This window comes from Octopus bimaculoides, chromosome 10 (assembly GCF_001194135.2).
Source record: "Octopus bimaculoides isolate UCB-OBI-ISO-001 chromosome 10, ASM119413v2, whole genome shotgun sequence".
Taxonomy (NCBI): Eukaryota; Metazoa; Mollusca; class Cephalopoda; order Octopoda; family Octopodidae; genus Octopus; species Octopus bimaculoides.
Genome location: NC_068990.1, coordinates 31,763,848 through 31,769,419, shown reverse-complemented (window position 1 = coordinate 31,769,419; position 5,572 = coordinate 31,763,848). Strand labels below are relative to the sequence as shown.

At 40.0% G+C, this 5,572-nt stretch overlaps 1 protein-coding gene across 1 annotated transcript in view; it reads right to left on the bottom strand.

Moving 5' to 3' along the window:
• Positions 1-1,860, bottom strand: part of LOC106881054 (uncharacterized) — an 11,519-nt gene extending 9,659 nt beyond the window's left edge. The window contains exon 1 of the mRNA XM_014931261.2: positions 1,547-1,860. The gene's annotated coding sequence lies outside the window, so the exon portion shown is untranslated. The remainder of the gene's footprint in view (positions 1-1,546) is intronic.
• Positions 1,861-5,572: the final 3,712 nt, after the last annotated feature.

The following is a 5,572-nucleotide window of genomic DNA, read 5'->3' as shown; positions in this document are numbered from 1 at the left end:
CAGCAGAGTCAATGATATGAGCCAACAAGGGGGTTTTATGTGGTTGTTCGATTTGCTAGAAATAGTAGCCAAACTTTCTTCAAATTTCGTTGCCGTCTTCAAAAACAATAAGCGTATTGAATATTATGGTCTGAAAAAAAAAAAAAATCACAAGTCACAACTAGAGCGCATTTAATCATAAGTCTGCTCGATTTGGTGGTGGTGGTGGTGGTGGGGTTTAGGGTGGGTGAGGTTTGGTAAACAACAATATTAGCATAAACATAGAAGCAAAAACTCCAGGTGGTCGCTCAATCAATTAGAAACAGCAGCTAAATCTCATGCAAAATCCACTTTCCTGTCTTAAAACACCAGATGATGAAGATTTAGATATAAAAGAAAAGAAAATTGTTAGACACGGTTAGAAGGGCTTTAATCGATAGATCTGTTCGATCTGGACTGACTAGGGGTAATACAACAATATCAAGGTAAGCAAACATCGATCTTGCTTGAATAGGACTAAACAACAACTTCAGTATCAACCGCAAAAACAACAGAGTAATGGGACGGCGGAAAGAAGTGGAGAGAGGCGGGAAAAGAAACTGCCTACTGACTAAGCCACTTGTTTAACCTTCGGCCAGCGCTTCTCGTGCAGATATATAATTAAAGGCATTCCAGCCATGTTTATCAGTCTTTGCAAGAGTGTTGAGGGGCTAGATTATTTTATGTGTCCTTTTCTTAATTGCCCTTTTGTTACCAACCTGTCTCAAAGCATCCAAACCGCCCTTGGTTCCATAAATCAAATTTCCTGTTTTAAAGCACTCTAAGTTTACAACCTTCCGTCAAAATGACGTGTTAATTTATATTCAAAACCTCAGCTTAATAATGACAAAGTTATTTTACTAAATTCTTCATTAATTTCAAAACTGATACAAAGGCAGTGTATTTTAATAGAAATATGGTACCAAATGGGTTAATGTTGTAGGGTTTCGTTTTACAGACATTTGACTGCAAAGCAAATCGACCGTCCACTTAGAGGCCTCCTTCATGGTTTATTATTTATTTATTTATTTATTTATTCATTTATTTTTTTACAGAAGAAGTGATGCCACCAATAATTGTCATCCTAACATTTTACGGCTATTTTATTGAAGTCGGTTGGACTTCGATGCGGTTTAGAGTTTGCACATTGTTGTATTAAACAAAGTGGATACTGTAAAGACAACTGAACGGTTTGACTTAAATGGAAAGTCTAATTAAATAAAACGCTCAAGATTATTCTAAATTTAACGTTACTACAAGAATCTCCATAGCCATAAAGGTATAATGATTTCACTTTTGCAAAAATGAGAAGGACAAAATTTTTAACGGTCTCGGTGGGATTTGAACTCAGAACTCAGAACGTAATCAAACACTACACGATATACTGCTCGATGGACTATCAGTTCTACAACTCACTGGCCCATTATGTAGTAATTTTAATAAAAAGAATTCCGTCACTAGAAACTATGTATCACTGAGTATGAAAGTCAATGTGTGTGTATATCAACGTATAAATAAAAGCATTTACCTTGGTTGAAGAACCTTTCCGAAAAACTTGACCCTGTTTTTTGACCGACTCTCCGATAATGCGAACGTTTCTGATGAAGTTGACGTTATGCGAAAATTGCAACCAAATGGAGAAGCAGGTGGGAAAGAATGAGCGAAGTTGGGAGAATAGAACAAGATAAAAGACGGAGTTAGAGAGTGTGAGAAATAGTGAGAAAGAAAGAAATGAGAAAGGGATATGACGAGTAAGAAAATGATAAGAAAGAAAAGAAAAACAAATAAATTAAAAGGAAAGAGAAGAAAAGGAAAAAAAGCAGAAAATGAGATGAGAAGCTGAAAGAAAAGTGGTTGGTTGGGAGGGTTAAAAACGATTCTGTGGGGAAAGAGTGGGAACAGTAATATTTGACGCTGTATATATTTAGCCATGTAAAATACAGGTATATATGTTTCACTTTCACTATTCCACACCCATTTTTCTTTTCACTCTGTTTCTTCTTCTTCTTCTTCCTCCCCCGTGTCTTCTTACACCGTCATATTAATTACTGTGAGTAACATTGATATTGCTGTTTTTCTCCTATTCTACCTTCCTATCTGCAGGAGACGACGCCTAAAATTTTCGACAACCTGACACCCAGCTATATAATTTTCATCATTCTCAACAACAACACTTCTCTTTCGCCACTGTTCTTTCTACTTATCTATACGTGTGTGTATAGATATGCATCAATTGGGCTGAAGAGTTTTGTGTGTGTGTGTATGCGTGTGTGTGTGTGTGTGTGTGTGTGTAAGTGTGTGCGCACACGCTCAATATGTTATATGCAAAGAATACACACACTGATTCCTTTTGTATGGTTTTGAACTCCCGCTGAATGTAATTTCGGTCGCTTTCAATTCTATTTATCTTTCTAAAATAGAACTAAGTGATGTAGTGCTCTGCCGATTTTGTTTTGCCGTTACCTGATCCCTTTCACACCACAAATGGTTTCATATTTTCGGTTCTTATCAACGTGGTGCCTCAGTGGGAGAATAAACACCTTACATTTAAGTTCGTTTGGTGTGCATGAGAAGTGTTATCTTTTTTTTCCCTGTTCCATGATTTCCTCTTCGGAAAGGCATGAATATCACAATATTCTGTTCCCACTTAAAGATTTCGTGTTACGTCTTCTTTGTAAGAAACCATTATTAGCCAGCAAGAAACAATTGCGTGGTTGCTCGACCTGCAGCAAATAGCAGCCAAATCTCCCTAAAACCATGCCTTATTATCTAGATACAATGGATATTGTATACGAGGAACGTTCTCCCCGTAGAAAAAATATTATAGCTATGGTTGGAAAGCCTTTGGTCATTGTTCTACTTAAACGTATCCTACTTAGGACTAAATAATAACAATTATTACTTCGGTCAAGGCGAGTAAAACATCTGTTGGTGATGACAGGAAATACATTGTATTCAATATTCATTTCCACCATATGCACAACGTCAGAAACTTGGGAGAAGGTGTATGATTGATTGCATCGATCTCAGTACATGAAAGATGAAAGTCAAAATTGTCCTCAAGACAAAAAGTCACAACAAAATACCTTACTTCTGTCAGTTCACCGTCAATGACTTTCATATCACAACAGTGGAAATCGAACTCAGTACTACAAAACAGTGGAAATCGAACTCAGTACTACAAAACGAACCAGGAGTTATTTTAATAGTGTAATAGGTTATTCCTGATTTTAATATTCATTTATAGCTAGAATGATTCGGACATTTGACCACAAATTCAACTGGTTACGTCGGTCTCACTAAAGCCAGAAGGCTTGCGATGACAACGGACACACTCTTTCTCCAGACCAATCCATAGCAAAATTAAATTTCCAGTAACACGATACAAATCTCAGACCTCTCAATTTGCCTAGGACTTTACTTTTTTCAGAATCTTTGATATTGCCGGGTTTAGTGCATATGTCACTAGTGAAATATCATCGGAAAATTAATTTAACAGTTTCCAAATTGACAATAACAATGCTCAGTAAATGGCACCCAGCAGTTCGTTCTTTTCAATCGTTGTTGTTGGCACTCCGTCGCTTACGACGTCGAGGGTTCCAGCTGATCCGATCAACGGAACAGCCTGCTCGTGAAATTAACGTGCAAGTGGCTGAGCACTCCACAGACACGTGTACCCTTAACGTAGTTCTCGGGGATATTCAGCGTGACACAGTGTGACAAAGCTGACCCTTTGAATTACAAGCACAACAGAAACAGGAAGTAAGAGTGAGAGAAAGTTGTGGTGAAAGAGTACAGCAGGGTTCGCCACCATCCCCTGGAGCTTTAGGTGTGGGAATCGAAACCGGTCTGGGAATCGAAACCGCGATCCTATGACCGCGAGTCCGCTGCTCTAACGACTGGGCCATTGCGCCTCCACGCTTTTCAATCATTACGCACTTAAACCAGGAACTTCACGTGTGCAGTATTTCGCCGACTATATCGTGTGACTTTTTTTGTTGTTTGTTTATAGTGAGTTGAAAAGCAAAGGGGAATTCGCGGCGGTGTTCAGTGAACAAATTAAACACACCACCGGCAGTGGCTAAAACGCGAACCGATCAAGTATATGTATAAACTTTCTTTTTATATCTTTATTTCCTTTTACACAACATTAAAATAACGGCTAAAAATTTTCCGAAGTAGCACGCCCACTACTTTTATCTACGAGCCGCCACTGTTTCCCACCAATCTCTCTCGTCTTTTCCACCACTGTTTGTTTATGAATGTTCTCGTCCAATAAACATTTTTAAAATCCGAGCTTACAAGTAATTACTTGTAAGAAGCACTGACAGATGTGATTTCTGATGAAGTTAGATCTAATTAAGCAGTGGATAAAGACATATCTTTATCCTCTCTCTCTCTCCACCCTCTTTCACCGTCTCTTCTCTCTCTCTCCCTCCCCCTCCCCTCTCTCTTTGAGTGCATGTATGTGTGTGTGTGTGTGTGTATGAAGTAGCTTTGAGCGCTAAATTTTTGAATTCTGTCAGACAAGAAGTCGGTTATATAAGTTATTTGAGAAACCACGAAACAAGCCATCAAAGGAATATACCACAAATAATACATACGTGCGTACGCGAACACACACACACGCACGCACGCACGCACGCACGCACGCACGCACGCACGCACACAAACTGGAACAGCAAACCAACTCAGTTATATACTTAATATTACTCCTTTACTTGTTTCAGTCATTTGACTGTGGCCATGCTGGAGCACCGCCTTTTAGTCGAGCTAATCGACCCCAGGACTTATTCTTTGTAAGCCTAGTACTTATTTTATCGGGCTCTTTTGCCGAACCGCTATGTTACGGGGACGTAAACACACCACCATCGGTTGTGAGGTGATGCTGGGGGGACAAACACAGACACGCAAGCATATACACACATACATACGTATATACATATATACATATATACGACAGGCTTCTTTCAGTTTCCGTCTTCCAAATCCACTCACAAGGCTTTGGTCGGCCCGAGGCTATAGTAGAAGACACTTGCCCAAGGTGCCACGCAGTGGGACTGAACCCGGAACCATGTGGTTGGTAAGCAAGCTACTTACCACACAGCCACTCCTACGCTTTATTTATAAATATTATTTTTATGTTCTCAAAAGTCTTCTGAGAGGCCAATACTGAAATACAGATGCAAACACAGCGATGTTTTATACACAAGCTGTCGTCTGAGTGATCCTTACTAACAATTGTGGTGTGTGCGTACGAGTAGATGTAATCGCCTTAGCTCGGTTTTCCTTTCGTCGACTGCGAGTCTGTCTTGCGGTATCCAATCCTTGAAGCTTGCCCTGACCCAAAGAACACCAGAAATAGCAGCTGCTTCTCCCAAACCTAGACCGTCACTAGACACGTCTTGTCCTGTCCGCGACCCCGTTCGAAAAGGGCACGAATCCCGATCGAGGCTCCCTCTGCCCTTTTTCCTCTTCCGGTCAACTCGCCCTTCCGGTCAGCCTCCCCAGACACTGACGTCATACCAAACGCCACCCTGATCTTAAAGATCAC